Raw genomic sequence first — 23,891 nt, 5'->3', positions numbered from 1 at the left:
ATTACCTTCACTGAGAAAGATAAGAAAGCTTAGAATGCAGGTGGCCTCCTAGAACAGCCTTTATCTCAGGAACACAAACATTTCCAGGAATGCTGCCTGTCTTGTTGTAGAGAATGTATTTTCAAGTGTCTATGTTGAGCATGTAGCGTCATCTATGATTATACACATAAAATCATATTATGCAAATTCATCACAATAAAACAAGCTCCCTTATTTGGGGGGTTCTGTTAATAGTGCATGAGCTAAGTCCTAAGAGGCTTTTGGGCAAAATCTTGGAGACAAATTTCGGATGGGCGGCTTGGGAAAGAGCGATGGCTGCAACGTGGCTGAAAAATGAGAGAGGGAAAAAAAAAATGAAGGTGAGAGTAGCAGCCAAGGCCAGTAGGTTACATAATGGCCTCATCAACACATATGTGCAATGGGCTGTGCCAGGGCAACATGGGACAGGGCAACTCTCCTGGGATGGGGGAAGTCCAAAACACAGCCAATGAAGATGAGAGCAAGGATCATGCCAGCTTATTCTGCCTCCCCTCTCCTCTACCCTCCCTTTCCTCTTGGATTGAGACACGTCCTGTTTTGTTGCTGTGGAATGTCCTGATGAGCCGTTGTTCCTCTGCATCCAGGGCGATCTCATCGAGCTTGCGCTGCTTTGTTTCAGTGTGTGTGTGTGTGTGTGTGTGTGTATTCACTTCGTTCCACTTTTTTTTTTTTTATTGGTTTACTCGGATAAAAATGTACTAAACTGAACTGAGATTTCAGACCTTATAGCCTAGTTGGGGTGTATTTATATTGTCTGTACACTGGGGAACAACAATCTACCCGAGCTTTATTTCTGCTCGTTGCTAAAATTGGCTCATTGTGTAGGTTTTAAGGTCTGTTTGAACTTCAGAACCTGTTTAATCCTGGTACAGCTGTGAAGATCCAGAGCTTATCCCAGCACCCGGAGCACAAGGCACCTTAAATCGGACACCAGTCCATCACAGGACACCATATACTTAGATTCATGCTTTAGCATAACCAATTCGCCAGATCACTTGTTTTAAGAAGTCAGGGGAAACCGAGGAACCTAAACGAAACTCAAGAAGACACAGGGAGAACATGCAGAACTCCATAGATAGAGTAACCAGAGCTCATGATAAAACCGACTCGAACCCTGGAGCTGTAAAGCAGTAAAGCAACCCACCATGCAACTGTCCTGCCCTCGTGAATTCATGTGACATGATATCTGATGGCTCTAATGTGACTGGTCAAAACGGTGACTAGATAAGACACGTCTGTCTTCCCCCTTTCAGACGATTACCATCTGCTACGTTTAAGCTAAGAAACGCCTTGTTTTCTTAGTCCCATGCTCATTAGTGATGTTAATACACTGATTATAAACATTTTCATTTCCAGCGCGGTTTGTATAAAGACTCTTTAGTATTTATGAATGTTTGTATTGATAGTGTGAAGGCCTCTCGAATATGAAAGCTGTTGGTTTATCACATGAAAGGAGACCTTGGGGTAGCTCAATAGAATTCCAGTCAGCAAGCTGAAATACTGAAATAGTTCTCATATCTCGTAAGTTCATCAAGGAAGCATTTTTTCAAAGCACTCGATCGACTTGATGAAACATTCCTTCTGAATAAACTTGGTGTAAACACATGCGCCGATAAATCTGTAGTTATTATGGGATGTTGCGCATTAAATACGTACACCAGTATCTAAACAATATATCCCGACCATTTAATGGATTTTCTCAGGTGAAAATCTGTTGGATGGATTCACAGTATTAATGTTGCTTTGCATATATATATTATTTACATAATAAAGAAATAGCATTTCTTACATAAAAGGCTGTGTTTCCATGTAAAACGGTTTCTTTTTCCAATGTTTCAGTTCCTTTATATAACAGCCGTTTATCAAAAATGTATAATTTATTAACCCTTGGTGTATCGCAAATATTTTCAATCAGTATAAAGAAATGAATTATTTTATTGACGCAAGCCTGATATAAATTTAGTCAGGACTCTTGCGTTTTAGAAAGCAGAAATGGGCGTGATATCACCATTTACTTTAAAGATTAAGCATTTATGTGAAAACCCAACCGTTTTTGATTTCTGGATGCTCACTGGGATCCCAATAAAATCCCAATGGATCAGCATTTTCTGACATACTCAAAGCAGCCAACATCTGGCACCAGCAACCGTGCCAAGTCACTGACATCATATTTTTTCCCTGTTCTGGTATTTGGTATGAACATGAACTAAAGCCCTTGACGTGTATCTGCATGATTTTATGCATTGTTCTGCTTCCAGATGATTGGCTGATCGGATACTTGCAAGAACGTACATGTGTAAAAGAATGTTGTGTCAGCCCGAAGTATAAGACGGAATTTTTATGTGTAAGGGGAATCGGATGGCGCACTACATAAACATCACCCAACTATTTTATTGCCTTGGACGCTGAAGTGACTTTAAAGTGTAAATAGTTTAAATAGAAATTTGATCGATTTACCAATAGGGATAATATCCTGTCTTGGCTTGGATATCAGTCTAGACTTTATATTTGTGTCATGGCTGACTGTGATGGATGTAACGAGATGGTGTTAGACAAACGACAAATCTGCAGAAGACAAACCGAACTTCGGCATGCACACGATCCGCCGCGGCACATCGCCGCTCTGCACGCGCACATGTGGACAGATTGTGCAGTTGCAAGGGTGGACTGTTCCTCATCAAGCAGACATGAATCAGTTACTGACACCGGGTGAGGAAGTCGAAGAGAGAGCAGTCCCAGCATATGGACCACATATGGGTTGCATTCACTAGACCAACGTGGCTAGTATTTGCAGCTCTGGTATTATAAACCGCTGCGAGTTGTCCGATTTCAGGGTTGTGTTACTAGGCTGCGGAATCATGGATATGAAAATGGTTATAGTAAATTATAGTGAAGTTCTTTAGAATGGATGAGTGTCTTATTTGGTGGTTTTGACACACCCTGGTCCCTTTTTTTTTTTTTTTTAAAGAGCTACAGGGTGTGTCAGTGTTCATACAAGACGCTTTGTTTTGATACGTTTATGTTTTTCTTGGTTGGCGATTCAAAGGTATCCAGGTCACTTAACTTGAGTAAAATATGAGTGGTGTCACATCATACTGCAGTTTGAGAATGAAACAGCTGTAGGGTCACATTGGAGCAGTTTAACCTCTGTTTTTATGGTAAAAAGTGGAATTCTGTACACTTAAAAATTGACTTCTTTCAAAGGCGTACATCAGTGCCACGTGACTGAACTGAGTAGCATTAGCACGGTTCGTTTCTGTACAGCCAACATGATCACAAATCCTTAACGGGAGCTAGAGAGACACGTTACAACTGCACTATTCTAGTGGACCATGTTTTAATCACCTCAGCGTAACACTATAGTTATAGTTTATTTCCCATCCCAGCGACCAACATCCTCGTGAGATTTCACAGTGTACCTGGTTTACGTTAATACCAGGTGAATTAAAACTCGTATAAGCGCCAAAATCACGTTTCGTTAATGAGCGTGATTTTTTTTTTGTCAGTCTGGGTGGATCCTTAAAGAGTTGTAAAGCTTTTGTAAAGACATGACGGCTAAATACAAGGCATGTAGTAACGTCATTCCTGGTGTGTGTGTGTGTGTGTGTGTGTTTACACACAACTTTCACTCTTGAACAGGATTGAAGAGCAACTAGAAAGTCTGGTTGTAATTAAGTGCCTTGGAAGTTTCATTACTTGCTAAATATAAAAGTTTGCATCATTTTCCCTTTAATGAACCTGTTGTAAACCTTCATAAGGTTTAGCACAATACATACAACAACTTAAAGGCATTATTTATGAACAGTAGAAACAGGACTTCATAGAACATACTATAATAACTACTTATTATAGCTAGTTATCATACAGGATTTCTGAACATTTTGTGATTTTTTCAGCCGAAAAACTCATTTTGTGGCTTCTTTCAAAAGTTTCAATGCAACTTGCAAAGATTTTGTGCTTTTTTTTATTGTGGAAAACTACTTGAATTTGTGAAAATGCAAGCACAGGATTCTTCTACCAGTGAAAACACACGTCTTCTTCTCCTTCTTCTTCTCCTCCTTTGAAGATTTTCTAGTTTGCTCGATTTTACATTATTCTCTATGATTGCAAATTTGCAGAATCCTGGAGGGACTTGCAATGCAAGTCGTTTTCCCCACACACAAAAAAAGGCACTAAAATCTCCATAAGTAGCATCGGGAAATTTTTTTTAAAAATGTTGCAGCAAAATCAAGCAAAATTTGAATTGCATGATATATAATGGAACTTCATGTTAATGTTTTGCCTAGACATATCTCTTTAAGATTTGAGTGCATAATGACATCCTACTGACCAAATTTGGGACTGAGGAGGAAACCGGAGTACCTGGAGGAAAACCCTTTAAGTACTGGAAGTAGTAAAAGGTTTCCTCTAAGCACTGGGAGAACATACAAACTCATGAAGGAGGCGGGAATCGAACCCCGGGAGAATTCCTGGAGATATCGGGCAAACATGCTGACTAGTAATCAGTAACTACGAATAATTTATTATATTCTGTTATAGGGAAATAATTAGGGGGTGTTTATTAAATAAAGGTGTGTGTGAATTAAAGAGGTGTGTTTAACATGGATAGGTGACTAAATACGACGAGATCCGAGAGCCGGCTCCTGCCTTCAGAATCACAGCACCTCAAATCAGACCAGTGCGGAGACAGTAATGTGATCTACTTTTCTAAGACCAGGCAAAGGAAACCCAACCAGCCAGAAATGAAATCATAGAGTGAGCTCCTGCACATGATGGAACTGGAATCGGGTCCTCATGTAAATTTAATGCCGTCAAAATCGGGCTAAAGTCTGGCTCTCAGAGGTTAATTACAACACTGCCACGGGCATCGCAATCTCCATTTCACTCTCACTCTGTCCTCCTGAGAGCTTTTCTTCCAGCCTGTCTGCCTCTTTCAGACTCCATCACCCTCCACTCTTCCTCTTATCCGTGTCTGTTCTTCGGTGCTGAGTCATGCTGTAATCTAGCAGCGCTGTAAATCAGAGCTACACTAATGCCGCGCGATAGCCGTCTTCTTGCGTCGTTGTTTTGAGGCTTAGCAGAGTGTCACATACGACGAGAGGTGCGACTCCGTCCTGCCCCGTTTCTGCTTTTAGTGACGTCCTATATTCGGCAATTATGACAAGCTTTAAAAATCGTCCATTTTTTTTTTTTTTGTTCAAAACACTAGACATGTGCTGCAAATCACAATATTATTCTTGTGCTACCTCTGCGCTACCTCTGCTCTATTATCTGCAAAATTGCACAGTGGCAAATGCTAAAGAGGTCAAGCTGAATTACATGTTCGGTCTCTGCCTTTTGTGGTTTCGCTCTGTTTTGCAACAGTTCTAGTCGATTCTTCCAGTCGAGTTCTTGTAAAAGATCCGTCGGGGAAAAAATAACCAATAAACTACAATAGCACCACTTGCAAAATGGATTGCGAAAAGAACAAGACACGATGCGTAACATCACCTCTGTGTTGTTCGGATTTCTCTTCTTTGTACTTGGAACGGAGGTTATAATCAAGTCTTCAAATCCTGTGTAATAGTAACCAGAGATCGTTTGACCTGCATAATAAAGTGTACTGGAACAGAACCTGGATATTAGCGTGCGACCTGAAATGCAGGATTAATTAGGTACAAAAAACAGTATAACTGCTTCAGTATGAACTCAGGGTGTTGAGTCATCAGTCCATCCATCCATCCATCCATCTGTCCTACACAGGTAGCCTGGGGCACAAGGTTGGCGTCAGGGTCCTTGGACAGGGTCCCAATCCATCACAGAGCACATGATTATACACACACTCCAGAGATGCCAGTCAGCTTACTGCACATGTCTTTGGACTGGGGGAAGAAAACCAAAGTACCCAGAGGAAACCCCCAAAGCCCCAGGAAGAACATTTAATGCCCACAGAGGCAGGACTCGAACCCACATCCTAAAATGGCCAATAATCTCCTCGCAGTATCAACACAAGGTTTTGTTGTATATAGTTGTAACTATAAATGATGATTAAAATTAAAATGAGTTCATTGGTAGAATAACAGGACATGTTTTTCCCCAGGACCCGGTGGACACAGGTTTCTTGGCCGTAGCTAGATCATTTTAAATAGGAAATGTACCCATTTTTTTCAGCTGCAATTGAAAGATGGAGTGTTGGTGATGTAATATGTATTGTCTTGCCGATGCCTAATGGGCAGTTATTCCTTAGGGCCTGTGAGCCATTAGGTAAGCTGATTAATGATGTTGGCTCCATTACTAAAAGTTCATTGAACAATTTCAGTTTGGTGTGATCAGCAGATAGAGAAATATTCTTGAGTAATTCATTGCAACATGGACACTTAAGCAATAAGCTGTAAAGACTTTGCTTTGGAGGGGAAAATAACAAAGCTTTTCTGTGGTCAGTCCTTTGCTTGTGTGAAGCTGCCATTATAGAAAGGGTCTTGGTTACAACTGCAGCAACTTTAACCAAATGCAATAGGGTCTTTTGTTTTAGCTTTAAGACTGACCTCTTTTTCACCTAAGGATCCATTTACTGTCCAGAGCTAACTAATGGACATCTGGAAAGCTGTACGAACAAAAAAAAAAAAAAAAGGGAGAAAAAAAACAGTGCTCGTTAGCTTACAGCCAAAACCATAATTAACTAAGTCAGTGCTGCTGCTTTTAAGTTCACCAGATTTCATTTCCCACTTCATCCATCTTCATTACAGTATTGTAAATGAAACTAATAATCGATTTTAACCCTTTCCTGCATCGTGCACACAGTCAACTGAAAGGATATATAAGTTATAAATCACCTCCAGATCACACCAGACCATTCGGCTCATTCAACATAAAGTGACGTTGCTGATCTTTAGCCATTTCTTTTATATGTGTATAAATATTTCTGCAAAAAATTCCAAATTAAATAGTCAAAAATGAATCTTTGAACCAGATACCAAAGCATCAGCTTTTAAAAATATACAAATTTTCTTTTAACTGTAGCAATTTCATATAATGTTCTATAGGTTTGATTACGAATTACAAAACATGAAGAATGACAGAAATAATTTAATAATTTAATTCTCTTATTGACTTTATAATCATTAAAGCACTTCAGTAAATGAACAGGAAATTAAATCCATGTTTTAAGTCATACATCATATCCACCAGTTTGGCAAACCAGTCCATAAGGCATGAATGTTTTTGCACAGTAGATTATCACAAAGTATTTGCATCTGTTAAGGACATGCAAATATTCGGAATAACGCTCTGTGGCTTCGACATTAAACCGAAAATAATACCGCAGTCAGATCGAGCAGTATTCGGAACAGTTTCCATTCAAAAAGCCTTAGTCGATTTAAATGAGCTGATTATAATTTAGGGCAGCATGGTGGCTTAGTGGTTAGCCCTGTTGCCTCACAGCAAGAAGGTCCTGGGTTTGAATCCCGGGTTCGAACAGACGGGCCTTTCTGTGTGGCGTTTGCATGTTCTCCCCGTGCCTGTGTGGGTTTACTCCGGGTACTCTGGTTTCCTCCCACAGTCCAAAAACATGTTGATTTGTGATTCTAAATTGCTCCTGGGTGTGAGTGTCTGTGGTTTTGTGGCCCTGTGATGGACTGGTGATCTCTCCAGGGTGTACCCCTGCCTTTCACCCAATGTGTGCTGGGATAGGCTCCAGCAGATCCCTGTGACCCTGATTAGGAATAAAGCAGATATAGAAAATGCATTCATTAAGTCTACATTTGGTTCCTTTGTTTTAAAAGAAAATCTATTCCAAAAGTACATTTTCCGTGCCAAAACTGAAATCTAACAAAAGTCAAAGGTAAATATCTAAAAAGTTATTATCACTGCTTAATTGGTGCCAACAACCTTGAACGCTTCCAAACAAAAGTAGCACTCATCGTGTAAGTGCACTTCCATCAGCCTTAACAAAGAGAAGCGTGGCAGAACTCAAGAGGACTACTTAACTGTCTGTACACACACACACACACACACACACACACACACACATACAACTCAATATCCTTACATCTGACTGAAAAGCACAAAGGAAATCCTGGAAAAACATTGACATTTTAGAATATTTTATAATAAAATATCTGTATATAAAGTGTCTTAAACTCGAAAAACAAGAAATAATTGAGAAAAGGACTCATCCATAACCGTCAAACTTAAACTGGTTTAATGTGCAAACACGTATGCAAATCCAGTTCAAACACCAGTTTAGTGTGCAAATGGGTGAAGTAAAAAATGTTTTTTGTATTTTCTGATATTAAATTTACTCCAAACACGTGAGTAGAATGCAGCTACATGTTTACCTGAATTTTTTGAGTACTGAGCTTTATGCAATAAAATTTAATTTTAATGTTTTTTTTAATAAAAAATAATTCAATCATTTTTATTATTATTTCATTATTTATTATAATATTTATATTATAAAATATATCTTTTGTAACATTTCTGAGCGGTAGAATTTTTAGAGTATAAATATAATATAAATATAAAAAATATATATAAATATCAGCTGGTAATACTTTATCCATTCTTTTCCTTTATTAATTTCTATATAGCAGTAATTCAAACCAAAGCTTTACATGACCTAATCTGTCACTCTGACAATGGTTTGAGAAACATGATAAACAGTTAAAGGACTTATCACTTATTTACCAATCTGGTAAATGCTGGACCAATTAGTCTGACCCATGCAGGTCCCACTTCACAACTTACAGGACTTAAAGGATCTGCTGATATAACGGCTTGGTGCCAGATACCACACCCCACCTTGAGAGGTCATGTGAGGTTCGAACTGATTCGGTGGCGCAATTTGGACCTAGACGTTTTGGGGTTTTTTTTGGCATCATTTACATAATATTAGTCTGGGGGTTTAATGTTATGGCTGATCGGTGTCTATGTTTATCTTTGTTTTGTTTTTTTTTCGTTTTTTTTTGTTCATGTGAGTCAGAATCACTCGAGGGACTAACACGAGTAAACGGATGGAGAAATTTCTCCAATTTGTCCAACTCCTACGCTCGAGCAGCAATAGACTAGAATAGTTCTCCTTTCACGTGGCTTGCTTGACTCTCCAAGTGACATTTCAGAAAAGTAACACATTAAACCTGTCTTTATATCTTTAATTCAATTCAATTCAATTCAATTTTATTTGTATGGCGCTTTTAACAAAGAGCATTGCATCAAAGCAGCTTTACATGAGAAACGACATAAGAAAACAGACAGACAGTCCTAGATGTTATCCCAAGTGGGCAAGCCTGAGGTGACTGACCCCTACTTAGGGAACCCATAACTGTAAGCACAGAGGAGATTGTGTATTCCAGTTTCTTTATTTTCTATATTTGATGTGATTTTATTACAAGAAAGTGAAGGAGTGAGTCTTTACAGCTGCTGTAGAGAAAGTGATAACAGAAACAAACTAGCAGGTCACTATACTGTATAAGGACAAAAAAAAAATGCATGACTCTTAGCAGAAAAGTGAGATGTTTAAGGATATTATCAATTTCATCATATCCCTTATGACAAACATCACCAGTTGTTGATTGTTTTCCTATCAGATCTCACACCTTCATGTTTTATTAATCTTGTGAGCTGTAGATCACTGTAAGAGATCACCAGATGAACCGTGTTAAAGTATAAATGAACTGGTTCGAACCCTAGATTTTCACACGAAGAGAAAGCAAAACTGAACCTAACTCATACTTTTCCAATATTTCCGTTTGACATAACTGCAATTATCTCTCTTATTTTTTTTTTGACGATTCAGCTGATTTCAGGCCTTTCTCAAGGCTGTATACTACTTTTCTACCTGGTCTGAAGCTCTCTGCTGTTTCTTTAGCACTTCAGGATGTAACCTTGGATTAAACATTCCTCTCAGCCCCCACCAACAGCTCAGTACAGTGTCTGGCACAGCGGTTAAGGGCGAGGTCTCGTTAACAGACTCCACTCGCTCTGGGTTTTAATGATGATTCCTCTGAGCCTCAACTACAAGCACATGTATTTTGTGGAAAGTTTTCGCTTCTCATGTGTTGCTGTGCAACATATAGCTATGTACACAAACATACTTTAAGTTCTCAAGTTTCGATTTTTGTTTAAAAAAAAAATATATATCTATATGATAAATTCAGATTCCAGTTTTATTTGTCACATGTAAAACCATACACCGTACAACATGCAGTGAAATTCTTTATTGACTATCCACATCATAAAAATGATTAGAAATCATAGAGTAAAAATAAATTAACATATAAAAAAGAAGTAAAAAGAAAATAAAAATAAATAAACATATAAGAATAAAATACAACAGAAGAAGAATTAAAATAATTGAATTTTAAAATGCGATAAAAATAATATTAAAAATAAAATTGCAAGTCGGAAAGGGAAGAAATTATTTTTTAAAAAGTATAAAAAAGTATAAATTGTGCACAGTTTATTATAGTTTTTATTATCAGTACAAGACAGCATGTCTGATTCCACTCTAATATGTAAAGTTGACAGAAAATGAATAGAAGAAAAAGTAAGCCATGTCATGCTTCCTGTTCCTCAATTTTCTTGACCCCACTGTTGTGCTCTAGACATGACCTGATCAGATAATAACAAGAAAAATAAAGAGATTTAAAAAAAAAAAAAGAGTAGAACTAGAGAACTTAGTTTTCTTCTTCTTATGATCTAGATATTTCTATGATGTAACTTCCTGCTGAATGTGTGATTTTTTTTTTTTTCCCCTCCAGATATTTCATAGGGCACGAATGTGTTCATGTTGGGAGACACCGCTATAACATATCGTTTCTATAACCTGTAACTGATGATTTACTAAAATTTCCAGCATTTATGAATTCATAAATTAACGTAAAAATCAACAATCTGTAGTTTATTTGTTACAGCGTGTCCCAGAGGTCTCCGTACATTGTGAAAATAGACACTTTTAAGCAAAAATATTTCAAAAGATGATTTTTATTTTTTTTTCAGCCAGCCTTTTAGAATGTTTTTGGTAAAAGGAGAGCGCGTTGAAATCATTTCCACGGCAGAAACGGGAAAGCTTTCGCAACTTTCACAGGAAACATGGAGAGCACATCACACGCCACACTGTGCAGCCAAACTTATTAACAAATTCCAAAAGACTGGAGGTGTTGAGAACCAACCGAGAAGTGAACGTCCTCTGAGGAAGACATGGGGCTGTGTGTACATAGTCCACTGTGTATGAAGACTTTTGGGACACTGTATTTTAAGGATCTAGCAGCATGAAACAGACTTCAACTAATTTTTCTTTCTCTTTTTTCTATATGATATCAATAGTTTTAAGTTAAATATACACACACGTTACACCAGGGATCCTCGAATCTGATCCACTTTCCTGCAGAGTTTAGGTCTAACCTTAATCAAACACGCCAGAGCATGCTAATCAGTGTCTTCAGGATCATTATAGAGGAGTTTGATCAGAATTGGAGCTAAACTCTGCAGTGGATTTTCCCTCCAGAGCAAGATTTGAGGACCATCACTGACACACAAACTGCACCCCGAACACCTCGAGTTACTGTATAAAATGTTGACTGAGGCAATTTTACGATCTACAAACACACTCCCTCTAGCACCGAGGTTAACCAGTACACTGCCATTCTGATTGGACTTATCAGACATTTTCAGTCAGTATAAACAAATTAATCATTTTATTGCTGCAAGTCTGATATAAAATGAGTCTGTTGGCTTTCGGTGTAAGACGTGTGTTGTTCCCTCTGTTGGATAACCTTACACAGAATTTTAGTGGTTCATATCTTAGACACAGTCGAGACATTCATCTCCCCTTCAGATTTTATTTGCTTATTAACAAACACATGGGAGACACATTCATCCCAGAGAGCAGAATTTGATGGGTTTGATGGTTTTCTTCTAATTTTATGAAAATATTGCCCTTATGCATGTCCCTTTTGTATGAACGATGCTCTACATGATCTAAGCTTTAATGATCAATTGATCTGAAAAACGTCATTTAGTGTTATAGAGTCTTCAGGGTCTGTATTTATGCTTCGTGAGAAAGTTAACGATTTAGAACCACCAATCAACCTAATGTACATGTTTTGGGACTGTGGGAGGAGTAAACCCATGCAGGCACGAGGAGAACATGCAAACTCCACACAGAAAGGCCCCTGCCTGTTCGAACCTGGGATTCAAACCCAGGACCTTCTTGCTTCAGGATGTTAACTTGGTCTTCAGATTTCCCAGATCTATTCAGATTCCTCAGATCTTACCTTGAAAACGGAAAAACTTATCTTGGCATATAAACCATTAAGCCTCACTGTGGAGTGTGACATGACAAAGACATTCAATGCTGAACTCAGACAAAACAAAACCAGATGCAAATTCTATTTTTTGGTGTCTGGGAAAAAGAGACAAGATCCTACTTCTTAAAATATATATTCTTTAATATGTCTGTAGATCTCTACATATCATCTAAAGGCAACATTCTGCATGACTTTCTTCATGCTTGGCTTTCACCGGCTCAAAGTACTAATGAGTTCATGAGCAAAACGCCACCACGTATTGTGTTCAGCCTTCCAGATATAACTCCATCACCATGGAAACTGTCGGCGAGGAGAGGAGAAAGACTGGCAAAGCAGTGCTGAGACACCCACGGGCCCCCACTCAAACAGCGGGCATCTCAGTTCAAACCAATTACAACAGCACCTCAGAGACCGGCACTGACCGCCAGGAATACTGAATAGTGCGACGTGAAACGAGCGCAGGTCCGAGCCGGACCTTTCAGAACCGGAACACTTCTGAATCCGTCTCAGTGTTTCATCTGAACTCATACAGGAAACATCAGTGTTCTTATATTACATTTAGATTTATCTCACAGGTCCTTCATCTACACTGACGTGAAATCAAGGATTCAGGCTTTCTTTCTTTCTTTCTTTCTTTCTTTCTTTCTTTCTTTCTTTCTTTCTTTTTTCTTTCAGTCTTTCTTTCTTTCTTTCTTTCTTTCTTTCTTTCTTTCTTTCTTTCTTTCTTTCTTTCTTTCAGTTTTTCTTTCTTTCTTTCTTTCTTTCTTTCTTTCAACTTTCTTTCTTTCTTTCTTTCTTTCTTTCTTTCTTTCTTTCTTTCTTTCTTTCTTTCTTTTAGTTTTTCTTTCTTTCTTTCTTTCTTTCTTTCTTTCTTTCTTTCTTTCTTTCTTTCTTTCAGTATTTCTCCCTGTCTTTCTTTCTTTCTTTTAGTTTTTCTTTCTTTCTTTCTTTTTTTCTTTCTTTCTTTCTTTCTTTCTTTCTTTCTTTCTTTCTTTCTTTCTTTCTTTCTTTCTTTCTTTCTTTCTTTCTTTTAGTTTTTCTTTCTTTCTTTCTTTCTTTCTTTCTTTCTTTTTTCTTTCAGTCTTTCTTTCTTTCTTTCTTTCAGTTTTTCTTTCTTTCTTTCTTTCTTTCTTTCTTTCTTTCAGTTTTTCTCCCTGTCTTTCTTTCTTTCTTTTAGTTTTTCTTTCTTTCTTTCTTTCTTTCTTTCTTTCTTTCTTTCTTTCTTTCTTTCTTTCTTTCTTTCAGTATTTCTCCCTGTCTTTCTTTCTTTCTTTTAGTTTTTCTTTCTTTCTTTCTTTCTTTCTTTCTTTCTTTTTCTTTCTTTCTTTCTTTCTTTCTTTTAGTTTTTCTTTCTTTCTTTCTTTCTTTCTTTCTTTCTTTCTTTCTTTCTTTCTTTCTTTCTTTCAATGCACCTTTCTTTCTTTCTTTCTTTCTGCCGTTATCATCCCTGTTACTCATTTAATATTGACTAAAAAGAGAAATATTCCTGTCTGAGATGGTTGAATTGATAAATACATGTTTTAATAGTATTTTGTATTAGACTTTTAATTTACAAGAGCAAGTCATGCTTTGTTAGCTAGCAGGCTGTGACTATGCTAATATCCTACTGTATCACTCAGGACTGTTTAGCATTCTGCTCAGTTATCAGCAAGAACACGAACCTTCACTGTGTTAAGTGTGACCTTGTTTACACGCTCGCTTTCCACGACCGAGAGCCAGGGTGCTGCTGAGATTGGAGTTATGTTTCACCCTCAGCTGTTTCCTCTGGTAGCGAAGGTATTGCTGTATGCACTGGACTGTGCCAAGTGAAGTCATCAGTTTAAGTCCCTGCTGCGGTTCGAAAGAAGCTTCCAGTGCTAGGAGAGATTCTTGCATGACCTCAGACTTTTAGTTCGAAGGAATTAACATGGTGTGAATTCGTGAGAAGCTGCAGCAAACGCTGATACAACGTGTGCATGCTACAACACACACACACACACACACACACACACAGGGTCTTCATGCCACCTCAGTCTGCAAAACTGAGGCTCCATATCTTAATAACTTCCCCTAGTTTTTAGATGTTTATGATGACAAGTTTGTTGATCACATTACAGGAATTCACCATTTTGAACATTACTCTTTCTACTTTATTAATGAACCTCATATTCTTAACCATATGTAGTTGCAAAACATCCTAAAGGCGAGCTGGTTCCTGCTTTCACATCCTCTTACTACAGAAGATATGAAGTTTTATTTGTCATAGAATCTTTTCGCTTAGTCATCAGATTTCCATCATGCTACTTCAAGAGGGCTTTAAAAGTCGCCCGGGTCAAGCAAGCCGTATGCAGAACAAAAATAAATCGGTAATGTAAGTAATGAGTCACGAGCTACGCTAACGATAGCGGTTTTTGTCCGCCATTTTGTCCAAGCTGAGAGGCTTCAGTAAACATGACGCCATTTCCAGTAAGGGAACAGTGAAAGTGCGCATTGATGGTAAGCTCTCCAGAGAGAGCAGCTGTGATATATTTGAATCTATTTAGATTTATTATTCGTGTTCATGTTTTATTCCAGTGCACTACAAGGATTTTGCGAGACACACAGCGGTTAAAATGGCCGACTCTGTGATCAGCGCCCTGAGTAGTGAACTAGAGCGCTGATTGAGACACAGCCATAGATAGCTATAGTACTGAACACACAGAAAGGTCAGTGATAAAGCCGTTCTTAGTGTGTTTTTGTGCGTTACTGGGAATATTAACGTCGTCCAGATACTTTGTTTGGAGAGAGATTTCCTCATTTCTCTCCGTTTTCTCGTCTCGTCTTGTCCTGTTCATTCACTGACACTGGAGACTCCTTCCAACGAATGTTTATCTTTACAGAAAGATTCTTTACGAACAAATTGGTTATTGAGCCGACCCGGTTCCCGGCGAAGGACCTGTTGCTATGGCAACGACGCCGCAAAAGAAATAGAAGTCTCAAACTATTCCAATTACAGCCGGGATTGTTCACACTCTACTGTCTTTTCTCTTCTAGATTCGTACACACCCACTGATCAGCGCTCATTAATCCTGGCAGGACGGAAGGATCCCAGCTCTGTCCGGTAAGTACGTTCATTTTCCACGTGAATCATTACAAAGTGTTTACGTTCGACCGCGTGAGCGAATCATTACTCTGCATTGAGAATGTACACAAGCGCTTAGCGTTCGCTGTTAAATCTCAAACAAACGAAGAGTGCCGCTGATCCCGGGTCCGTAAATATTGTAAATATTTAGAAGGGGAAAAGATATACAGACCGGGACGAGAGAATGACGCATCGGGGCGCGACATGGCCGCCGTCAACATCGGTGCGGGAAAACATTTCTTTTTTTACTGATATTTTCTTTCATAGTTTTTTTTTTTATTTTACTACAGCTGAGATTGTTTGAGAGTTTGGAGCACCTTCAATATCCAGATATCAGAGCTGACGGATTTATAAACAATAACATGAGTTTTGTTATCTCTGTAGAATCTGCCGCAACGCTAATTGCCGAGACGTTGGGACCCACTGCACAGTTTTTTTGTTTGTGTGTGTTTGTCCTCAGTGGCATGAGCAAACAGTGTAATTTGATAAGTGCAGTGAGGGCATGCGAGCAAAGTCAGTTGATTTATTCTTCTGTCAGACAGACCCTCGTAATGAAAACACCATCTGCCGTGCCTCGTCCCCATGCCCTCTCGCCATATGAGCGCTCCATATTAAACAACAGGATTTAATCCTGACACAATAAGAACTAAGAGCTTGGAGATGGTGAGAGGATGAGCGCTCACTCCTTCACTGGTGTAAATGAGTGTTAAAGAAAGAAGAAGGCAGGCTGAGCTAAGAGAGTCGGTACTAACAATTCATCTTATTTTTGCTTTATTTTATTTTTTTTAATATTATTATTTTAATAAAATATTAAATATTATTAAATATTAAATATTATTATATTTATTTAGATTATTTTGTATCTATATAATTTTTTTATATTTACGATATTTTAAATATTAGTCATTAATACTTATTTGCATTATTTTTATTTTATTTATTTCTATTACAAATATTAATTATTGATATTAAATTTTATGAGCGCTCACTCCCTCACTGGTGCAGATGAGTTAAAGGAAGAAGAAGAAGAAGAAGGCATGCTGAGCTAGGAGCGCTGAGGAGGGCACTTTTAACAATTTATTTTATTTTTTCTTTCTTTTTTGGATTATGAATTATTGATATTTTATAATTTATTGTATTATTTTTCTATTTATTAGATTATTATTATTATTAGATTTTTCTATTTATTATTTATTAAAATAATATTTCCAGTAACACTAAAAATAAAATAAACAGAAATAAAAATAAATGTTCTCAACAAAATGCTATGCAGAGCCGCTCTACAGCTCCGGGTCCCCAGTTAACATCCTGACGTCAGGTTAGAGTTTGAAAAATTCTCAACGTGAGGCTCCCAAAACTCCTAAAACACACACCTTGTGCTGGATTTCCTCTCTAAATTGTCCCTGATGTGAGTGTGTGTGTGTGTGTGTGTGCAAGAGTGAGAAAGAGAGAGAGAGCAAGAGAGAGCGATTGTGCTCTGTGTGTGTGTGAGAGAGAGAGAGAGAGAGAGAGAGAGAGAAAGAGAGAGTGTCCTGTGTGTGTGTGTGTGTGTGTGTGTGAGAGAGAGAGAGAGAGAGAGAGAGAGAGAGAGAAAGAGAGAGTGTCCTGTGTGTGTGTGTGAGAGAGAGAGAGAGAGAGTGCCCTGTGTGTGTGTGTGTGTGAGAGAGAGAGAGAGAGAGAGAGAGAGAGAGAGAGAGAAAGAGAGAGTGTCCTGTGTGTGTGTGTGTGAGAGAGAGAGAGAGAGAGAGAGAGAGAGAGTGTCCTGTGTGTGTGTGTGTGAGAGAGAGAGAAAGAGAGAGTGCCCTGTGTGTGTGTGTGTGTGTGTGAGAGAGAGAGAGAGAGAGAGAGAGAAAGAGAGAGTGTCCTGTGTGTGTGTGTGTGTGTGAGAGAGAGAGAGAGAGAGAGAGAGAGAGAGAGAGAGAAAGAGAGAGTGTCCTGTGTGTGTGTGTGTGTGTGTGTGAGAGAGAGAGAGAGAGAGAGAGAGAGAAAGAGAGAGTGTCCTGTGTGTGTGTGTGTGTGTGTGAGAGAGAGAGAGAGAGAGAGAGAGAGAGAGAAAGAGAGAGTGTCCTGTGTGTGTGTGTGAGAGAGAGAGAGAGAGAGAGAGAGAGAGAGAAGGAGAGAGTGTCCTGTGTGTGTGTGTGTGTGTGTGTGTGTGTGAGAGAGAGAGAGAGAGAGAGAGAAAGAGAGAGTGTCCTGTGTGTGTGTGTGTGTGTGAGAGAGAGAGAGAGAGAGAGAGAGAGAGAAAGAGAGAGTGTCCTGTGTGTGTGTGTGTATGTGTGTGTTCTGTCCTGTGATGTCCTGGCACCACATCTAGGCTCTATGCTTGACTTCTTGGGATAAACTCAGGACTCCTGACAGCTCTGATCAGGATAAAAGAGATCCCGAAGATGAAGAACTGATTTATTTTTTTATTTGAATAAATAACAGATTTTCTTTTTAAAAGCTTGACCTTCTTGAAATTCTCAATGATTCTGTGGAAGTGAAATCAATCATCTCGAGCACAGCTGAGGAGGCAGATCTGCTGTGTGTGTGTGTGTGTGCGTGTGACAATAAGTAGAACAGGAAGTGGGTAAAGTGTGTAAAGATCGTGATGACATCATTGGTTTAATGGAGATGCTCTTGTTCTCTTACTATACGTGTGTGTGTGTGTGTGTGTGTGTGGTTGCTTGGTTTGTTGTACAAGAAAAACGCAACCCAGTTACACAGAGACATGTTCATTCAATAAGCTTTGTTCTTTTGTTTTGCACTCTTTTAAATGGCAGACTGCTTCACTGCCCCGTGACAGCTGTATGGCTTGTGGCTAGTTTTGCTCTGATGGGTGGCAGGTGCTCTCAGGCCACCTGAGAAGATGCAACTTATCATGTTAACAAGTGTTTGTTAGCATGAAATAACACCGTAAATCATTTCGAATTCGAAAACAATAAAGCTAAAATAATTACCAACCATTTACATTCATGCTTTTTTATTTAATGACCTGGCCGCTCCAGATGTGGAGTTCTGTAGTGTTATAGTCTTCCAGGCTATAAGAGAGATTTATAAGAGAAATTGGCTTTGAGAGATTCCACAGAACTTCAGCTTCATCTCCTGTCAGTCCTGACTTCGTAGCAGCTTTTTAGATAGTTTTTTTGCCTTTCTTTATTTTTCTACATGAGCTTCTAATGAAAGCCTAGAATCAATAAGTCCTTTCACTGCTGCTCAAGAGGAAACAGGAAGTATGTCATCAGAAAGCTTACATCTGGCTGCACGTGGGCCTCCAACAAATGATGAGTATTTTTAAATTTTAGTGCTTCTTATTTATTTGAATATAGATAGAGTGAGATAGAGGGAGGGGGGGGCACTCTAACAAATGAGAGAGAGTGAGTGAGACAGAGAGAGAGACAGAGAGAGAGAGTGTGAGAGAGGGAGTGAGACAGAGAGCGACAGAGAGAGAGAGGGAGAGAGACAGAGAGAGAGAGAGAATGAGGGAGTAAGACAGAGAGCGATCGAGGGAGAGAGAGAGAGAGAGACAGAGAGAGCAGAGAGAGAGAGAATGAGGGAGTGAGACAGAGAAATAGAGAGAATGAGGAAGTGAGACAGAGAGACAAAGTGAGTGAGACAGAGAGAGAGAGAGAATGAGGGAGTGAGACAGAGAGCGACAGCGAGAGAGAGAGAGTGTGAGAGAGGGAGTGAGACAGACAGAGAGAGAGAGAGAGCAGAGAAAGAGAGAGAGAGAGTGTGAGAGAGGGAGTGAGACAGACAGCGACAGAGAGAGAGAGAGACAGAGAGAGCAGAGAGAGAGAGAGAGCAGAGAGAGAGAGAATGAGGGAGTGAGACAGAGAGCGACCGAGGGAGAGAGAGAGAGAGAGAGACAGAGAGAGAAGGAGTGAGACAGAGAGCGATAGAGTGAGTGAGACAGAGAGAGAGAGAATGAGGGAGTGAGACAGAGAGCGACAGAGTGAGTGAGAGAGAGAGAGAGAGAGAGAGAGAGAGAGAGAGAGAGAGAGAGAATGAGGGAGTGAGACAGAGAGTGACAGAGTGAGTGAGACAGAGAGAGAGAGAGAGAGAGAATAAGGGAGAGAGACAGAGTGAGTGAGACAGAGAAATAGAGAGAATGAGGGAGTGAGACAGAGAGCAACAGAGTGAGTGAGACAGAGAAATAGAGAGAATGAGGGAGTGAGACAGAGAGCAACAGAGTGAGTGAGACAGAGAAATAGAGAGAATGAGGGAGTGAGACAGAGAGAGACAGAGTGAGTGAGACAGAGAGAGAGAGACAGAGAAATAGAGAGAATGAGGGAGTGAGACAGAGAGCAACAGAGTGAGTGAGACAGAGAAATAGAGAGAATGAGGGAGTGAGACAGAGAGAGAGAGACAGAGAGAGAGAGAGAGAGAGAATGAGGGAGTGAGACAGAGAGCGACAGAAAGAGAGAGAGACAGAGAGAGACACTCAAACAAATGAGAGAGAGAGAGACAGACGGACAGACAGACAGACAGAGAGAGAGAGAGAGAGAGAGAGAGAGAGAGAGAGAGAAAGACAGACAGACAGACAGACAGACAGACAGACAGAGAGAGAGAGAGAGATTAAAATGGCCGACTCTATAATCAGCATAGGGAACTAGGGAGCTGAATGAGACGCAGCAGTACATAGCTTTCAGTATTGAAAAAAAACAGAATATTTTATTTATTATTTATAAAAAAATAAAGCTCAATAATTCAGTCGCTGCTTCTGTTTGTTCGAGTTCTACTGGGAAATTCGTTTTTTCCGAGTTAAGAAGCTGTAATTATGACATCAGGGGCGTTTGTGTCACTGCAGTCGCAGCAAGATGGAGGTCTAGTTCGTGTTGATTAACTACAACTATCAACCTCAGAGACGAGTAAACATTCAAATTTCCAGTCAACCACAGACACATCCACTGACTCCACCATGTCTCCTTCCTCCCACACCCCTAAAGATCTGACCATCTCCTACTCGTAATTACGACTTTGGGGTGCCGTTTATGTGTTAAACTCGTAAATACGTTTTTTTCCAAAATGCCTTGAATGCACCGTTAGCACATATAAGCTAAATTTCCCTGATTAGTCAATTCATTATCGTTAGTTGGGTTTCCTTTGCAGCTCTAATGGAAGGTGTGCGCGAGTCATGGAGCTTGCTCTGAGGTTATGAGTACAACGATGTAAATCCCCTGCATCCAGCTATGACTTGAGTCTAAAAATATTACAGAAATTTGCATGCAGCTTTACTCACTGACCGATTCCTGAGCTCTACTTCACACTCCCTGGCCACTACAGAAAACGAGAAATCTCCCAAACATGACCTTTACTTTATCTTTGTACGACATCATCAAGGATTGAAGTCCAGATGGAGTAGATCTGGATCTGTAATGAAGCCAGAAGTGAGAAGGACAAAGAAAACTACCTGAGACTCCATGAGAAGAAACGATGAGAAGAACTAGCCCTGTTGTTGTTGTTTCGGCGGCTCCCATTTCAGGGTCATCACAGTGGATCATTTGGTCCGCGTGTTTCGATATGGCACAGGTTTTACCCCTTCCTCCCATTTAACCCGGGCTTGGGACCGGCACTGAGAGCTAAGTAGAAGAACTAGCCCAGTATTTACAATGAAAATCAAGGCCCCATGTTTATAATGAAAGAAATGACCAGTTCATTATCAGGTGCTTTGTGGCATTTCAGAGAGATTTCTAAAGCTTTAGTGTTAATATAAGAAAAAGCTGCTGAAACAATAAAAAAGCAATTTCATATCCCAGTAGAAGCTGAAGCAGTGACTCCGGTGCCAGATGCCGAGTAAGCATCCTCACTGAGCCGGTTCTTGTTTACAGTATCAGCCTCCTCGATTCGAACCTACAGTGAGGTGTCTGTCACAGTGCCAGTGTGTGTGTGTGTGTTGTGTGTGTTGTGTCTCCGTGCCTCTCCTTGAGTCGTCCTGCTGTTTATAATAACACACACAAGCTCCAGGCTTGAATTAACACCTGCGCTGTTGACTTAACTGTTCAACGTCCCACAAAGTACACACTGGGTTTTGGCTAATCAGTGTGGACTTCTGCTGAGTCAGGACTGCTGCTGGACCGGCCGAGCTGCCTCGAGGACAGGGTGGACAATAACCTGTTCTGGGGGAAAATGTTATAAGATCACATTGATGTTGAGTTGCATTTTCTGTTCCGCTCTCACTTTTTCTTTTTTCTCATTATGTCTTCATGTCTGTCTGTCTGTCTCTCTCTCTCTCACTGAACTCTATCCTCTTCTTTTACCCTTTTTTGTATGTCCCTCTGTCTTTGTCTCTCGTTCTCTCTCTCTGTCTCTCCCACTGTCTGTGTCTCTCATTTTCTCCCCGCCTATCACCTTGTCTCTCTCCCAGTCTCTCTCACTGCGTCTGTTCTCTCTCTCTCTCTGTCTCTCTTGTCTGTCTCTCTCTCTCTCACTGAACTCTGTCCTCTTCTTTTACCTTTTTTGTATGTCCCTCTGTCTCTCGTTCTCTCTCTATCTGTCACCTTGTCTCTCTCCCTGCCTCTGTTCTCTTTCTGTCTGTCTCTCTGTCTCTCTCTCTCTCTCTCTCTCTCTCACTGAACTCTATCCTCCTCTTTTACCCTTTTTGTATGTCCCGGTGTCTCTGTCTCTCGTTCTCTCCCTGCTTATCACCTTGTCTCTCTCCTGGTCTCTCTCACTGCCTCTGTTCCTCTCTCATGTTTTCTTTTTTCCCTTTATGTCTTCCTCTCTCTCTCTCTCTCTCTCTCTCTGTCTCTCTCTCTCTCTTGCTAAACTCTGTCCTCTTCTTTAAGCACATCTTATGTCTCACTGTCTTTGTCTGGATCTCTCTGTCTCTCCTTCTTTTTCTCTCTGTCTGTCTCCGTCTACCTTTCTCTCTGTCTCTCACACTCTCTGTCTCTCTTTCTGTTTGTCTCGATGTGTCTTTTTGTATCTTTCTGCCTCTTTGCGTCTTCTATCTGTCTATCTCTCTCTACCTCATATCATACCATGTCTACCTCAAGTCTCATATCACATAAATTTTCCTCTTTCTCTTTTTTGTATTTCCCTCTGTCTCTGTCTCTCATTCTCTCCCTGTCTAAACACCTTGTCTCTCTCCCTGTCTCTCTCACTACCTCTGTTCTTCTCTCACTTCTCTTTTTATGCCTTCCTGTCTCTCTCTCTCTCTCCTTTAATTGGTCACACTTGGGGCCAACAGCTGGCACAGTGCACTCAAGAATAAAAAAATGAGATCTGTGTGTGTGTTTGTGTGCATATGTGTGTGTGTGCGTGTGCGTGTGTGTGTGTGCGTGTGTGTGTGTGCGAGTGTGTGTGTGTGTGTGTGCGCGAGTGTGTGTGCGCGAGTGTGTGTGTGCGCGAGTGTGTGTGTGTATGTAAGGGAGTGTGTGCATGCGAGTGTGTGTGTGCGAGTCTGTGTGCGCGAGTGTGTGCGAGTCTGTGTGCGCGAGTCTGTGTGCGAGTGTGTGTGTGTGTGCGAGTGTGTGTGCGCGAGTGTGTGTGTGCATGCACATGCATGCTCTTTGCTTTTTCTGCTTTTTAAACACTTTGATCTCCTTCCCTGAGGGACTCCCACATTTCGGCTAAGACGCTCACATCACCATGACTCCCGAGAGCGCCGTCCGCCTGAGTCACCCGACCCGAACCCAGCTCTGATCATGTTCATCAATAATGCATGCTCTACCTGTGTACATCAGCTGAATAATAGAAGCGACAGGACCATTATTGAGTTTTTATGGTCTGCCGAGGTTTAGCCGTCGTTTTTTTAGCTTCTGTGTGTCATCTCTAAAGTAAAGTGCTCAGTGCTGAATAATGTATCATACTGTACACAGCTACGCCACTCCCTTCAGCATGCCTCGACCCAGAGAAGTCCATTTCGGTTTGAGGTTGAAATTATCATGTAGGATACAAACGGAGGAAATTATTCATGTAGTCATGAAAATCCTGTACGTTCAGAAAAACTGTGTGTGCGCTAGGCAAAAGAATCCAAGCCAAAGTAAACACTGATTCTGATCGACTTACTGCACTTTGACATTGACTTATTTTATTTCAGTTCGCTAGGTCAGGGACTTAAGCTGCATTCACACAGTAAAAACATACTCTCTGCATGACTCCATGTCTCTGTGCTGTGAAATCACCAGAAGATGCCCTTACTACTGGTTGCCATAGTAATACCATTTATCAGTGGGTGGAGCATCTAGCATTGTACTTAACAACAAATCAGTTTTCCTGATGCTAAAACATTCTAGAAAGAGATTTTGGTGTTAGTGTATAAAATAAAGCCATGTCTATCTGCATCATGTAATACGAGATGAATACGAGGAGAAGCAGTGTGTGCCACGGATCACGTCGCTCTACTGTCTCCAATCCCACTGGTAGTCCATACACCAAATCACTTTACTCAACTTTATCGAGTCGCAGACGTGGACACGCCCACATGTAGTCGCTAACGATGGCTGCCACTCATGTCGCCAGATGTCACCAGCTCTCTGTCAATT

The 23,891-nt window shown here is 40.2% G+C and overlaps 1 protein-coding gene across 3 annotated transcripts in view; it reads left to right on the top strand.

Annotated features, from left to right (window-relative positions):
• The window catches only part of thrb (thyroid hormone receptor beta), a 132,276-nt gene that overhangs the window by 48,977 nt on the left and 59,408 nt on the right, over positions 1 to 23,891 (top strand). For all 3 annotated transcript variants that reach the window (XM_058404561.1, XM_058404559.1, XM_058404560.1), the window contains one exon: positions 15,336 to 15,402. The gene's annotated coding sequence lies outside the window, so the exon portion shown is untranslated. The remainder of the gene's footprint in view (positions 1 to 15,335; positions 15,403 to 23,891) is intronic.

This window comes from Hemibagrus wyckioides, linkage group LG12 (genome assembly GCF_019097595.1).
Source record: "Hemibagrus wyckioides isolate EC202008001 linkage group LG12, SWU_Hwy_1.0, whole genome shotgun sequence".
NCBI lineage: Eukaryota > Metazoa > Chordata > Actinopteri > Siluriformes > Bagridae > Hemibagrus > Hemibagrus wyckioides.
This window is presented reverse-complemented; position numbering and strand designations above follow the sequence as displayed.